Source organism: Battus philenor, unplaced genomic scaffold, assembly GCF_028537555.1.
Source record: "Battus philenor isolate CCGP_79_NKW_IND1 unplaced genomic scaffold, ilBatPhil1.0.hap1 SCAF_16, whole genome shotgun sequence".
Taxonomy (NCBI): Eukaryota; Metazoa; Arthropoda; class Insecta; order Lepidoptera; family Papilionidae; genus Battus; species Battus philenor.
The window spans coordinates 7,222,780-7,240,663 of NW_027181678.1; positions in this window are offsets into that span (position 1 = coordinate 7,222,780).

The window sequence follows — 17,884 nt, forward strand, 5'->3', positions numbered from 1 at the left end:
TGTAACAAACCCGCAAGACTACCAGCGTTGAACATTATTCCTCGTCCGGTTACTAAAGCGTTACTTATTTGTACGCATGAGAACGGACAAAGCTACGAACAGTAAATTGGGCCGAAGTGCCGATATACTTACTTATTTATTTATTTTATTGGAGATAAACAGTAACAAAAGGCAGTAACATAGTACAAACTTTTGAAATATAAAATTAGTTACTTTTGTTATCTTATAACTATCTCACTAATAACAAAACGAAGAAAAACGTTACTAAACAGGAATCAAAGATCTAGCGCATTTTGCAGAACACACCGTAATAATTACGAGTTACAGCAAGCCGTCACGTTCCAATGATATTTAAATTGTATTGTGTGTATTCAATAATTTCGAATGAAATTATATTTCAAAAAATACGAGAGAGCCCGAGAATATATCAATATCACTAATATATGAATTGTGGAGGTCACATCCTGTATAAAGGTGCACGTTTACCGATATTTGTCTGTCTTAACCTGTAATAGCATAGCATTATATTCATATGTTAATTTTAATAATTGATTTTAATTTATTCTATTACGTTGTCACTAGTATACTTTAAAACTGGCTTCTGTATAATAAAACAACAGGACGACAAAAGGTAACGTGTAACTGAGTTAGCGGTTTTACAATACACACACACTAGACTGTGGGTGACACCTTTAATAGGTTCACAGTACGCTGGCCGGGCAGGACTGAAGATCAGTCAAGTGCGGCATAACTCTTCGTTTCCAACATTATAGAAACCGTAACTCAGACATCTATTCTCCGTACAAAAAGTATCCGATTGTCACAGTCTATTCATAATGACTTTCAATATAATTTTAATAGTAATTATGTGCAAGTAGGATTCTAACTAATACCCTGTAGAGAAATAGTATGAAAAAAGATTGTAGTCGCGGATACTTTCGCGAGGAACAGCGCACAGAAAATATGCATTGGCTGTTGTGTTACAGTAGTAATAACTGCACAAGGGTTAAACATACGAAAAATTTTATTATGGTTAAATTTTTATTGTTATGATTCCTGGACGTGTGCTTGAGATGGTATTGTAATATTAAGTTATTAATTGATTAATAAACATTTTAACGGACAATATAAATGTGTGATTCATATGACTTTTCAATAAAAATCATTGAAAATGGTTATTTGAACTAATTACGACATCATTTCAATTCAGTAGAGAATTGAACGCGACGCTCAAATCAAGCAACGGAGATTGAAGTCACACGTTAATTACTCGCTATCGAGTGGCAAGTCAAATTATTTATATGCCAGCGCTCTACATTCTATACAGCATGACATACACGTGTTTCACCATGTTCACCATAAACTTAGTGGATGAGGAAACTAGTGAAAATAACTATCGAATCAAGAAACATATCACAAAATACATAAGGGTTTATCATCAATATCTTCATCTATCAACACATCAGTTCATCTGCAGCCAAAATCTTGGACGGTATTTACTTCACTCTCTCCTTAAATAGTCATAATATAGCATTGATCTTCCAAATACTACATTACCCATGACTGGCGAGTTAATTACAAACAAGTGCATTATAAAATGAAAGGTGACAAAATCTTATTTTAACTCCAGACGTCGAAAAACAAGGCAGATGTCATGGAAACTATAATAATGAGCGAAAGCGTTCCCTAAGTTTCAACAATATGTTAAAAAATAAAACCATTGAACGTAAGTAAAAAGTGTCACAGAGAAAGCGGTAAAAGGGAACAACAAATACCATATCTGCTGACCCGATCATCATCTTTACGCGCAGCATGGCGAAGGACGCCAGGTGTACCCTGTTTAGAAACTGATAGGTCTATGGCGACTGAGCAATGGCGGTATAACCATAAACCCAGCGGGACAACCCGTCTGAAAGAGGCGATTGATCTTGGGGCAAAATATCCCCCGAAAGATGTGGTGCAAAAGACAAAAGGAAACTATTATCACGAGTGGAATTGTACCTTATCCTGAACGAGATGGGCGTACCGTATCACCTAGTACAACTTATCAGACTTTTGTACAAACTTGGTACCGTCGCAGTTATGAGAGTGGATGGAACAAATATCTGAAAATACCTCAGAATAATTAGAAACACACAGGTTTGATTCATGAGAAGCCTGGTATTTCCATTTTTTTATACGGAGATGTGGTGCTGGAGACGTATGCTCTGAATTCCTTGGCACCAAACCAACGTTTCGCTCCTTTAAATAATCATAAAAAAAAAACTTTATCTTCGACCGTGCAAATACGAATCATCAAGTACTTTGGATATATCACACATTATAAGGTCTTAATTAAACTTTTTGTGGTGCAAGGATAAATGGAAGGCAAGCTATCTCGTAGATGCCTTCCAACGAGACGGACAAGCATCATCAAAGCTATCACCAATACTAATACCAATATATCGAAACACTGTCACTAACAATAATCGAACTATACGAAAAGTGTTTGTACAGTTCGAAAGAAATGGTAAAATAATAAGAAAATAATGATAATAATTTCCACTGCAATCTATTTAATCGGCACCTCATACGTATTTTAGTTACTTAAAAATATTTTAAAGTCGCTAAGAAATACAGATCATGGAGATTTCATAATTCGAATTGTTATTTTTTTTAGAATTAAATTGATAGTTAAAGTACGAAGCAAACGTTAAAGCATTTCAGTTTGACGGCGAAGTAAACAGGCGGTTGAATCAAGTAACGGAAATTACACCCGTACGTTAATTATTCGCTATCGGCAGCAAATCGATTGTTGATATGCCAGAGCTAGTGCTGTTTGTTTTTGTTTACATACATATTCACTAAACAATTTTGTGCTTAAGCATTATGTCATACCCAGACGACTACTAAAAATAAACAGTAGTTAAAGTATTTCAAAGATTCCCATTATTAACTTTTGCGGAAAGTGAAAGAGCATTGCAAGGTAATGTCAGCGAATTTTTATAATAAAAGTTTAGGTTTAGGAATCAAAAAAATAATAGAAATGTATTTAAAATAACGTAACGCAAAAGCGGGAGAACTAATGAATACGTGATGCTAGCAACTCATTTTTAATACTTGCGTTTGTTTATATAGAAATACCGTGTCTAAAGAAACCCTTCCGGATGAAATTAGTAAAATTTTTAAAAGAATAAATCGGAGAAAAGAATAATTTTCGGCCAACCGTGAATAGGCTTGGGGATTCTGATTATATAACAAATATCCGCATTTCACAAGGAAAATGAATTGCTACCGTAAAGTAAGGCTAAACGGTAACGCATTTATCAAAATGTGCAATTATTCTTTGTCACTGGAAACATCGCAAAAATGCTATAGAGATTAGTGATTTGTTACAATCTGTTAACCTTTTATGCGTGTTTTAATAGAAGGGGGAAAGGAAGTAAAAATTAATTGCACATTTTTATTGTAATATTGTTTTTTGTTTTATTTTTATATAAAACGTAGGAACAGTCCATTCTATCTATTTTTAGCATATATAAGCGAGAGTTATTTTTGTCCTAATTAGAAAAATAGCGTTTTCAAAAGGATGGACAATTTATTTCATTATAACAAAAATATTCATTGCTTTTAAAATGGACGGCGTTTCCCTCAGACGGATACCGTTTATTTTTGTTTTAGTTTCTGAACTGAAATAAAATGGCATGCAAATATTTGTAGTGTGTGCTGTGCGTATTTGCATACTGGTTCGATCAATCTGATTGAAACACAAAAAAGGAAAGTTATAAAAAGATTTCTTTGTTAACGCTATGTAGCTTGTATCTATTGGTATGTTATACAATTGTGTTAAGTTTTTATGATAATTTGTTCGCAACCCCAATTCAACTATCAGGTATATTAAAAAGAAATTTAATTTACGTATTTAGTAAATGAATACCAATTTACTTTAAAGAATTCACAAATAATTATGCTTCTCATTACAGCAAAGGATGTTATCATAAATGTGAGATAGCACTAGTTTACTTTAAAATATAAATATTACATTTGTCCACATTCGTTGGGACTGTGGAATTAGGTTACTCGTGAAGTTTCTATTTGTGATTGAATCAATAAATTTGCTCGACCAATTACGTGAATGCACCGAAGACATATTATGATGTTTTATCCTAAGAATTTTGATTACATAAGAAAATATTGAAAAATGTTGGGTATTATACTGCAGAGTTTAATCCGCAAGCGGATTTTTTACATTTGATTTTTTTAAGAAGCCGCGAATAACTATCCAAAATTATTTTTTTTTATAACGTCTTAATATTGGAACAAAAAGTTATCCAAACGGAGCTCCAATAATTCATGAAGCAGTTACCACAACATTATTTTGCGAGCCTGGCGTCGAAGTTACTTTCTTGTACGCCTCATCGTTCATCTTTATGCGACTGGTTGTTAAGAGGGCGAAGTTGATAGAGGTGATTTTATTCTACAAGCAATCCCTTTTTCGTAATTTATGAAACCGTAACACTAAGAGTTACGGATAAAATTATCTTTAAATTTTTCTGTATTTATTTTGTATACACTTGCTATATAAAGATAGCAAATGGAAAGTGCCCAAGTCTACTAAATTTCCAAAAAAGGATTATCCGCATTCGAATTGACACTTTCATGTCACGGAATACGGATATAGATTTATGAAATTATAGATGTAAATACTTAAAATACGATATCTTAAGATATCTCTAAAAATAAAAGAAAATATGATCTTAATAAATATATAAAGAATTTTACGATAAAAATTATAGTTTGATTATTATAACTTTTAGCCATGTTTGAAATTAATTACTTCAATTGTTTTTATAATTAACATTTATAAAACCGTTAATTAGTCCAGAATGGTAGCTTTTAAGTAATAAAGATATTTCAAAATATTTTCTTTATATTTGAACAGCATTTTGGCGACTTTTCAGTAATACGGTTGCATTTTGTTATTTTTTCGTAACCCCCTGTTCTATTATTGTTTATGGTAATGTTGATAAATTTATATTACTTTATAATTTTTTTGAAAATGAAAGATTTTTCTCAAATTATTAAAATTATTCACAAAATGCAAAGTTAATTTTGTGTAAACGTCATGAATAAAAATAAAATCATATTTTCCGCTTTAGAGTTAATATTATATTTGTAATATATATATCTTTATCCAGGATAATAACATATAAAAACATATCTAAATATGTAATTAAAATTCATGATCAAATTCGCATAGTTACGTAGAGTAATAATGGCATCGCTACAGTAACAATATTCCAAGGATGTATAGCTTGCCCTATTAGTAGATAACATCTGCATTTATACTTTTAGTTTATCCTAGGGCGATCGTTTCGAAAATTGCGGATCGAAATTAATCCCTCAAAAACGCGGTAATGCTCTATTAAGCTAAGCTCACACTCACAAACCTTCCAGTGCCATGGGTGATTCAAAACCTCTTTTTATTCATTTTCAAGGCTTACGTCGAAAGCGCGCAAAAAAGGACGTTGTCCTTGGCTACCACTATACATTACTAAACAACGGGATTAAAATGTTACCGTAAAATAAAGCTGTAATCAGACCTTTCCACATATACGCAACCGCATGCTAATCTGTGCGTCATTTACAGAATCCAAGTCGTACAGAATATAATAGGTAATCCATACGTGGAACAACGGGCGCGCCGAGATATGGACGCAATGAAGACCTTCACCCTCTTATTGTCAATGCCCGCACAGTTTCTAAGCGTTTGTCGATTCATTACTTTGACAAAGCCGCACAACATTCAAAGTCACTGATTGTAGGTGCGGCTACTTACAATAAACCTGGTATATCTAAAAGCCGCAGCGCTTTATGACTGAAACATGTAGTCAAGTTTCGGAACCATGCTAGGACAATAATTCAACCATCCAGTCACCGAATCCGCCGAAGCCTCCTATTCTGGTGAAAAAGTAGTATGTAGTGGCCCTAGCCGAGGCCCTTGAGCTTCACGATCTTAAGGGCCCTTAGACTAGTCGCTTTCTGCATCCTGATACTTAGAACTTTCGGAATCTGCAAGTGCATTTCGGGCAGCATTGAGTCCGGTCCAAAAAATAATTGACGTCACTACGAGCATGAGGTATTTGGAACAATTTTGGTCAAAAGAAATGTTTAGCCAATAACCCAATGTGTTGGTTGAAATGGTAAAATAAAAGAAGAAAGGGGAACAACTACATCATTTGTAATAAAAGGAATCAGATTTTTTAATAAAATTTCGCAAAACATTATTAAATAACAATAACAATAACATATTAATATTAACTTAAATAAATTGGCGGAAAAGTTTTACACTTATATAATAGTGTTGTTATAGCTCATCAAAACTGATAGTATGTACACTTGTAGCCCGAGTAAGTTGTTGATGTGGAGAGTGTGAGAATGACTGTGAGGAGCTAACAAATATTTTACAATATTTTATTCTTTATCGACACCGTTGCATTTGGTCAGAGAAACAGTATCTTGGTATTCCACATATTTCTAATGTTTCAATATTCAGCGCAAATGTTGGGTACATAAACCTCTATTTATATATTACGGCTATACTAAATATTGATAAACAATTTTTTCTCAAAATTTTTGTTAAGTGTAAAATTATTCTTACTATTTATCTAGCTTAAAGAATGAATCTGGATAACTGTTTAGACATCTTAAAATATCGTTGTTTCGTTGTTTGCATGTTTGGTTAGTATACTGTTTATTAAACGATGCAAACAAAGCCGCGGGCGGTGGCTAGTATTAGGATAAAAGCAATCTTGGTAAGTAAACATAGTAGCTTATATTTTCTATCTGAAACACTGATAAAAAATAGTTTTCTATGTTAAAATCCAACATCGTAATGAATAATACGTATAGGAAAATTATTTTAGTTTTAATGTTTTTTTTTGTGTTTTAAATTATTTTAACTTTACAGAAGTGGATGTTTTTTCTAAATAAAGTGATTAGACCATTATATAATCTACTAGTACGTTATACATACCAATGGCATATTCCTATAGTTAAAAATGTATGTTTGAAAGTAAAACTAGCCACTTTCACACAATTACAATATAAAAAAAATCTGTATCATATTATATTTTCTATTATAATCCAACCGGAACCGCTGTACCGCATGTCAGGTACACGCATTTTTCTAACTGTTCTGATGTGTGTTGGTATGCGAATATAAAACTTTTTTTATATTTTAGCTTATTTTTTTAAAACCACAAAGTTAGGCTTAAGACTTGTCCATCCGATTTGACATTGCTGTAATACAACGCTGTCAAGAATAGTTTTTTCAGATATCTAAAACTTTATTCCAGTTTAAAATATCTTACATTTATGTGCTAGATGTCCAAGAAAGCTATATATTTAGCTATGCTTTCTTCACGTATTATATATTTTTTTACGGGGTTCTTAATTATTATACATGAGCTAAACTTGTTTAAAATGATGATTCGGCGTACCATCTCATTGTCACAATTAAATAATTAGGTGGTTTCTCAATTTTTTTTGTACATAAGGCCTAAGTACAATATCGGAGAGGTTTTTTACTTAAAATAAATGAATCTAGGCTGTATTCCTAACTGTATACATACGGCTAGATAGACAAGAAAATGAAATAAGAGTGATTTGTCTTCCAGATTTATGTGCATTGTGGTTAAATATATCGAATTACCACTCTAATGCATATCGCTTTGTACAATTAGTATTTTAAGTTTGCTGAAGGTCGTAATTTGCCGCTAGCTTCGCTATATGACAAATGCTTGCTTTTAAAGAGCACTACGTTCTCGTATAGAAGCGACCGCGTCGTTCTTAGGTCTGTTACAGGAAATATTTTTTCTTTATTCAAGCTGGAAATTTAATGATCTTGAATTTAAAAAAAATTACCTCTGTCTGGCTAAATTTTTTGTTTAATTATTAAGAAAACTTTCTGGTTACGTAATATTAATAATGTTTTTATAAATAGGCAAATGAATTTAGCATTTACATTTTGCATTTATAGCACTTGTAATAACCTCTACAATGCAGAATATATGTATGAATTACCAGACTAAACATTATGTTATGGTTACCGGTAACAAGTTGTACACTTTTATTTTTCTCCATTAAGTATATAACGAAGCATTACAGCTGTACATTGTGATTTATTGAAGGTATGAAGTCTTCGCTCTGTCTTGATCTAACACAAATTTGATTCAAATTTATGTAATTGTTTACAACTCGTTATATTTTGAAGTCACTTTGTAAGACGGAGTCGAAAAAGTAATAGGCACCTCAGAAAGGTTATGACCAGATCAAATTTGTAAACAGAAATTTCGTAGTAAGTCCATTACTTACAGTTTGAAACAATAAAACTGGGAATCCATTTTCTAAACTTCGAATTCCTTTTCAATTTAATTATTTAAGTTCAAATTCAAGTTTAAATTGTCACTATTATCGAAAGATACACTACTGGTTTTGAAACCAATTAAAAATAACACCATGTATATGTACGTAAAAGTTTTAAAAAAAGAGAACAAGCTCTTTTATTAGGTATGTCTATTTTAGTTTCTTTCATTTTAACTTACGATTAAATTTGTTCGTTTAGTTTGTATTCTATATTTATCAAAATGAATAATACAAATTTTTATCTAGTCATCGTGCAGTATATTAAAATGTGTTTGAATATTTATTTATTTATTTATTAACAATTTTTACAACTTGTCTATCGACAGACTAAATGCCCTATAGATATTCTTTGCCAGTGAACTAAAAAATATACAACTACACTAATACATCAGCGCTCTATATATTTTTAGAACCATACTTATTATGAACTTAAGAATTTTATAAATTCAAATAATTACTATACTTTAATAATTCTGTTACCTTAAAATGTTAATATTAGATTAATATAAATACTTGGTGAAATGTAGTGTTATAAAGTACAAATATATATCTGCGCAAATAATTTTTGTTGCATTTAATAACATTGACTGTCCTAAGAAATTATAAATGTATTGTAATAATATATAAGAATATTTTGTAATCCGTGTAACGGTATTCTTATGCGTAACAAAAGTAAGGATTTATATAAATTTTGATAGCAATTATATTATTCTGCCAAAAACTGAAAATTTATGTAAAAGTAACAAAATCTACACCTTCATTAAAGACTTCATGGCGCGTTAGTTGGTTGTTTATTTCAGTTGGCTACATTTTGCAATGCTATTCATGATCCAATTGAAGTCGTTTCTAAGCCGTAACAAAACGAGGAAATAAAGTTGGCGTTCGGCACCGTTTTAAAGTACCTTCTCTAATAAAATAGACAGCAATTTTTATTTATTTAAAATGAGGTTAGTAAACGCCGGAATGTTATTATAGAAGCAACATTTTCAGAAATTATGGCAGGGATAAATGATAATTTCAGGCTAAAAGAACTAAACAAAAAGTAGATTGTAACAAAAAAGGACGGAAAAATTAAATTTAGTATTTGATGGAATCAGGCGTTACCTCGCGGAAGTCCATCCAGTCCATCCAGGAAGTAGCTAAATATTGGTCCTTTTCTTAATTAAATTTAGTAATATTTGTTTGTAATTATTGGCTTTTAATTGGTACGCCTTTGTTAAACTTCAAATTTTCTTAAAGCTATGTTGGGGAAAAACATTTTTTGTACTTGCTCACCATTTAAGCTTAAATAAATTTAGCAAGTCAAATTAAAACCGCATATTAATTATTTTCAACATGTAGTCAACAAATTGCCAATTAGCCAAGACGCGCTCCTTATCGTAGATAGTCGATCTTTGTGTAAACGTGTATGTGTATTTAACATAATTGTACCCAAGTATCAAGTTGTTAGGTACATATATATATGTCTAATATGTAATTTTAATACATATATATTCAGTTAGATGTTATTATATATATATATATATATATATATATATATATATATATATATATATATATATATATATATATATAATAACATAACATAACTAAATATATATATATATATACATATAACCTTTCTGAGGTGCCTATGACTTTAAAACTTAACGAGTTGTAAACAATTACATAAATTTGAATCAAATTTGTGTTAGATCAAGACAGAGCGACGACTTCATACCTTCAATAAATCACAGTGTATAGCTGTAGTGCTTCGTTATATATTTGACGGAGAAAAATAAAAGTGTACAACTTGTTACCGGTAACCATAACATAATGTTTAAGTCAGGTAATCCATACATATATTCTGCATTGTAGAGATAGCAAGTGCTATAAATGCTAAATTCATTTGCCTATTTATAAAAAACATTATTAATATTACGTAACCTGAAAGTTTTCATAATAATTAAACAAAAATTTAGCCAAACAAGGGGCAAATTTTTTTTAAATCAAGATCATCAAATTTCCAGCTTGAATAAAGAAAAAACATTTCCTGTAACAGACCTAAAGACGATGCGGTCGCTTCTATACGAGAACGTAGTGCTCTTTAAAAGCAAGCATTTGTCATATAGCGAAACTAGCGGAAAATTACGACCTTCAGCAAACTTAAAATACTAAGTGTACAGAGCGATTAACATTTACCAAAGGTAAAATGATCGAAAGGTTTTTCAACATTTTTCCTGTTTTATATTATTTTGTTGTTGATGACACTCTTCAAACCTTTTGCGGACGTTCTCGAAAACTTTTCGAAGAAGTTTTAGAGCAGTCTACTTGGTCTTATCTTTAATATTTATATTTACATCTACCATACTTCGTGGTTGATGTAAATATAAATATTGTATTGTATTGCAGACAACATCGAGATATAATCCATGCATTGCTCCTCTTGTTTGTTAGCAGTAAAGGTCTTGGATTCGTCTTGTTAGAACTACCAGAAGAGATTGAAGTTTCTTTAGGTTTTAAGCCACAAAAACACTTATCTCAAAACAGCTCACGTTATGTTTACAGTAATCGTTTTGTTTCCATGGTTAGAAAAAAGTAAGTTCAATAAAGCAGTTTCCTGCCATTGCAAGTGAAACTAACATCGGGACTGTGTAAACGGCGTTAATGAGACAACGTTGATTTGCTTTCGGTCCAAAACCGTCGATTTTTGCGCTGCATATAACAATTTAAATGAAAATAGTATAGGCACACATTTCCAAAACATTTATGAATAACGTAAAACAAGTTGAATATTTTCGTTCAACTTCTACACGATATGAATTTTAAGCCCTTAAAATGCAAATCAGATTTAATAATGCGGCGAATTGTCGCCCTAGATACCTAATTGTGATTCGCACTTCTTAATGCTAATACAAGGCTATCGATTTACAGAATTAGCAACGAAGTTTCCAAGGTTTTTTACTGTTTATAACCATGCCGAACATCATTTATTGAGTTTTTATAACCAATAAATGCTTAAATCTACGAGAATATAGTGGCTAGGGTTTTCTCCGATTTTAAAAATACATAATGAAGTCTTAAAATATCCCTTGGATACGAATGAGCGATCGATAGTTTAAGAAATACGCGCGCACTCAAAACGAACCTTGCTCTCTCGTGTAGAGCATGATGGCTGGCCACTAAAAATGTAAAAGCTTTTTGTTAAAATGTAAAACTTACTATTCGATTTTTAAACGTCATTTGAAATTATATGCTTTTCAAATCGATGCAATGATTAACCATTAGTTTGATAAACATTTGTTGTCGCAACGCCAAGGCGGCTTCATTGATATTTTGTATCTGTGCAGTTGAAGCAGGAAATGGTTAAATACGTGTATTATGAGAAGTATTATATATTAAGTGTTATAATTTTAATATTTAGGCTATAATTTAAGAAATTAATCTTGTTTTATGATCATTCATTTTAAAAAACTTAAAGAAGCATTTTTCGGAAAACATTTATTACAAACAAGTAATAAATATTTGTTTATAATAAAAATCTGAAACGAGTGTTTTCACATGGGATCGATATTCATATTGACTCGTAGGAGTCGTATAACGAGTGTTAGTCACCTACAAGACTAGTAATCCGAACTCGTTATTAAAAAATAAATGTGTTCACATCAATGCCAGCAAATTGTTTGTAACAATGCTCTGTGCTTTTAAATGTAAAATAAAGATTTTTTACATATAATTGTCATATTTATATATAAAATCGTTAAAAATAGACAATAATGTATTTAGTAATAATATTGTATAACACCTGCAACCTATTTTATAATTATAAAAATATATATAATTTGTTTTTTAGAGGTTATCCTATATAGTTAATGCACAAAGTGTGAATTGTAAAAATATGTAACCTACGATCGTAAAACTCAGTCCTTTATCATTCTCTACCAGTGCTCAACGTAAACCTAAACTATTTTTTTATTAATTGAATAAAAGCTTTAACATGTGTAAGTTATGACTGTATAAGCTTTCTTCCTAAACTGTGTCGCCTTTCTATTTTTATTTTACTGACTACAGTGACTTTTTAATCTATTTTTAGACTAACAAATACTATGCTTAACGTATTTATTATAACAACTGAACTGTTTTGGTGAATGCCTGCGCTAAAAATTACTAAATATACATATAGTAAGTACTTTACCAGAATATAATCATTAAACGAGCAAAAACTGTTTTTCTATTTTGTACATTAAATTAAAGTTAATTCTAAACGGAAGAAATCGCGTAGATCTCTTAAATCGCCTTTTCAATTACAAATTTAATCTATTTGAAATACACAGTAACGTGCTAGACTGATATTTTTATTATTAAAATATATATATATATATATATATATATATATATATATATATATATATATATTATTTACTAATGGCATGTAATAATTATTTCAAACTTTAAACTGATATTACAAATATCCTAGTAATAAAATGGTTAATAAATAACACATGATCTACAGATTTTAATTAAATGTAGTGTAGTTAAACCGGAAGGTTTCTTCACTTTTATCTTGTGTAAATCGTGTATTTATTTATTCATTCAAAAAAGACACTGAATAACTGGTGAAAATGGGACAGGGCTTGCAGAACCTGATGCACTAAATTTACTACATTATTTTTAATTTATTTTTTTCAAAACGATATTCCGAACAAAACATTACAAAAAGAATAGATTATTGGATATTATACAACTTCAATGAAAGTACTTTCTTTGTAGAAATTTTAAATGAATATGGTTAGAACGCAAAAATCTTCTATTTTATTCGATAAATGAGTTTATGTATAGTGTTAGAACTTACTTTTTTTAATTGACCTTAACAAAATAATTTTTATTTATTATTCATTAACACTGTTTTATACACCTTAGACAATAAATAGAGGGAAAAAAGAAACAAACAATAAATTGTATGTATATGTATGTATATATATATTATATATATATGTATATATATATATTATATTTACATATACATATATTTACAATTATACTATTATATAAAGTAAGAGATGCTATTGATCCATAATACTACACTACCATAATATAACAAAAACGGAAGCTCGATAGGATAATAAAAATAATATCGCATTAGGTTCCATCAAGTCACGCTTCATGTTTTATTAATATAGGAGGATGATAACGCGCTTTCTGGGATAGTAGGGTAAATAAATTGTGACAAATTACATCAAAATTACACAACACGTATATTTCCTTATTGAAGTTGACGTAGGCGTCCGAGGACAGCGGAGATCGTGTACCATCATACTGTGTACATATCTTTTATATGTCCACAGTACTATATTGGTATATAAAGAATTATTACGCATTTTAAAGCTAATACGTTTACATGATTTCTTAAAACGTTGATTTTAAAGTTTAATTTAGCTTTCCTGAAACCTATATTGCAATTGGTTACAAAAAAGGAATATTTTTTTAATTTTATAGACACGTATTTGACATTTAAATGTTAATATTGATAATTAAATATATGCCAAAGTCTTTCATAAATTCAGTATTTTCTATCTAAAAGAGAGAGTCGGGACTATCCCCTGCTTTAAAGAAATTGTGAAAAGGCTGACAGCAACGAACATCATTTGAATAGCGTCCACTTTTTATTTGTTTTGGTTTCCGGAAACCGCAGCTCATTAAGTTGATAAAGTCCTTTAATTTATTTATAGTACACACAGGGTGCCTAAATAAACACAAAATCTTAATTAAGCCGTTTACAACAAGAATAAAATTATCAAACTGAATATGAACAGAAGGGAAATTTTCAGTTTTATTTAAAGCTTATTACTATTAAGTTTGTAGAGATCGAGGAAAATGGAATATTGTTTATGTATAATAATGATTTTACACGTAACCTTTTTTGTAAATTACATTTTTATTTATAATCATCTTTGTTTGGTCATTTAATACAACCTCTGTTGTACCTTTTAAAAATTACTTATCCTACTTTTCCTATTTATTACCCGGCAGACATTGTTGTTAACAGTAATTTTTATATAATTGTTTTATATTATTTATTTATTTCCATAAAAAACTTGTATAACTGAAGACGCGTCAAAAAACGTAAGAATGTATTGTAACGGACGTATTCAACAATGACAATTGACAATTCCCTGCAACCAAAATAAAACATAAATATTGCCTAATTGTTATCTAAAAACAAGTAGATCACACCATATGTCATGCTGTATAAAGTCATTTATCGAATAAAATAAGGTATTTAGCATTTTAACATATCCTTTTTAAATAGCTAACAGGAAATTTAGAAGAAAAGGTATCATATAGTTACAGATATTTTTTCCATCCAATAATCCATTCTTATAATTAGATTTTGTTTGCTTTAATGTGTTGATAATTAATGGCAAAAGATAATATTTGTAAAGTTGTAAATAAGCTTATTAACAAACTTAGAAATATTGAAAAAAACCTAGAATTTTTCTGTACGTCGAAATTTTTGCCGGGAATAAAAATATCTGTTTATTATACTCTACTCTTTATTATAGGTTAAGAAGTTATTTAAACACAGAGTGAAAACTCCTTGTTAATCAATCAAGGACTGCAAAGCGGGCCAATATTTGTTACTAAATCTGCTCACTCCTGGAAAAAAGTGATTTTGGAAATGTATATTATTTTACAGCGTATTTTTTTCCATTAAACTCTATTTTCGATTTAAAAATTCATGGTAATCATTTGAACGTAAGTACGTCCGGTAGTTAAGTCGTTTGTTTATTGTAACCTCAAGTTTGATATATTCATATTTACTTAAATTTATTGATAAACTATTATTTTTTATTTTCTTAGTATGCAATTTGTATTATTCGAATAAAGTTTACGGTAACTTATTTTTATCTAAAGCAATTATTACGTATATCACTTGCAAAACATTAATATGGTATGTATTTATTTATATTAGAAATAATATTAGTCTAAGCTAAGACGGTTTAGAAGACTTACGCGATTTTCCGCCTCAAGACTTAACTTTAAAGTATTAAAGTATTGCAAAATATGTAAGTTTTAAAATATTTCTTTAATGCTTTAACAATACTTAATTACATCTGTTATGTAAAGAATTATATCTTAACGATTACTTAGCTCTGCGGTTGAACAAAATATCAATGTAACCGTTCCGCTTTCCGATAACATTTTATACTATCGATTTATTCAGAATCTCATATCGAAGAATATTAAAAAAACTTGCTTGTTGTGATATATTTATTTACTGATATCAAAAGGACAATCGTTTTTAGATTTTTACTAGCCAGCATGCTTTACAAGGGAAAGCAACGCTGATTATGAAAGACCATGTATTCCGAAAACAATCGATCGTTTATTCTCATTCGGTGGTTATTTCGATTGATTTCGTTATTATAGATTAGATAATATTGGACAAACCGTTAGTAACGATGCTACCCTTCCATGGACCCCGGCAATATGCTCCTGGAAACATAATGAACAATATTGAGTGACGCCCAAAAACAGCAACAAATTCTATATGTTGTCAGCCTTGTGCTAGCATTGAGAAGTGCAAATGACAATTGGGGCTATCTACAAAAATGGCAGATGATCATATGGACATCTGATTTGCATTTTAAGCCTACAAATTTTGTATGTAATATAGAAGTTTAACAAACATATTCACGTTTTTGGAGTAAATTTTGCAAACTTAATGTTAAAGACATTGACGAAATCGAAGACATAAAAAATGCCGACTTAGAGTCGAAAGTAATCTGCATTGTCTCATTAACGCTTTTCGTGCTACGTACATATTAGTTGTTGTTTTAATCACGGCAAAGTGCATTATACTATTTAAGTATATATATAAAGCAATGGTAGTCCAGCAGTAAAGGTGTGTGACTTGCGATCGTAGGTCGCGGGTTCGTTTCCCGGAATGAAAACTCATATAATTTGTGCATTAATTGTATAGGATTACCACTGCTCATAAGTTTCCTAGGAAAATCCAGCAAGGTTCTACGCTTACCTTATATTATACTATCTGTATTATACTATATATATACTGCGATCACCAACCCGTCTGCCAAGTGTGGCGAGTAATGTAAATCCCCCATGGGAGAGGCTATGCCTTACAGTGGGCGTCTATGGGGTGAAAATAGAGGAGTAGAGATATCTAAGATAAGGAGAGCGCCTCGGTTTATTAACAATTTGTTCGCTACATGTTGCAAATAATTAACATGCGGTACTCATTTCACGCCCTAAAGTTATTTAAACTGGATTGGTAAATAGAAGTTCCAAGAACATCTTATTTTTTCTGAGATAGCTACATGTAAAATTAAAGTTTAACAAAGCCGTATCAATTGAGAACCAACAAATGGTAATGTTAAATTTTATTTCTTCTCCTCCTTTTTTTAAATTACATCTCTTTTTGTAAAAGATGTCAAAACTATTCATTTTGTACGAAATTTACATTAATATCTACATAATTGTTGGTAATTTTGTTGATAAATTGCCGCAATAAAATTATAAGCATTTACTAGCATTATTCTAAATAAATTAAAATCGCTGTCTATCCTATTACGGATGGTACTTTAAAACGGCGTCAAACTCCAACTTTATTTCCTTGTTTTGTACGGCTTAGAAATGACTTCAATTGGATCATTAATAGCATTGCAAAATGTAGCCAACTGAAATAAATAACCAACTTACGCGCCATGAAGACTTTAATGAAGGTGCAGATTTTATTATTTCAACATAAATTTAAAAAAAATAAACAAATCCTTGCGTTTGCTAACAATAAAAATGCCGTGACACTGATTACAGAATATTCTTATCTATTATTACAATACATATCTATCTTCTATTTTTACTACTTAAGATAGTCAATATTATTAAATATGATAAAATATCATTTACAAAGACATATTTTTACTACATAACACTTCGTTTCTCCAAATGTTTACATTAACCTAATTTCAAGGTAGTAGAAATATTAAATTATTTAAATATATCAAATATACTCAGGTTCATATTAAGTGTGATTCTAAAATGTACGATGTAAACCTGTGATTAATTTAATAATATAAGGATGTATTACATACTTATATTTGTGAATTTATAACAGAGTATAATGATATTCAAACACATTTGAATATACTTCACGATGACTAATAAAAAAGTAGTTTTATTTAGATTTGATGTAAATAAAGAAAACAAATTAAATAAAGACATTTAATTTTAAGTAATAATGAAGAAACAAAAATTGGTTTACATGTGAAGATCTAGTATACACTTCTAACGAAAGCCTTCTCACTCTTTTTTAAATGCATTGGTGTACATTTCCTTTGCGTTTTTAAAACGTTTTTAAATGAATATTTTATCTTTCGATAGTAGTGTTAAATTGAACTGAATACGTTAAATGGAATTCAAAGTTGAAAATAAATTGCCAGTTTAAATGTGTTGGATTGTTAATAATCGACTTACGACA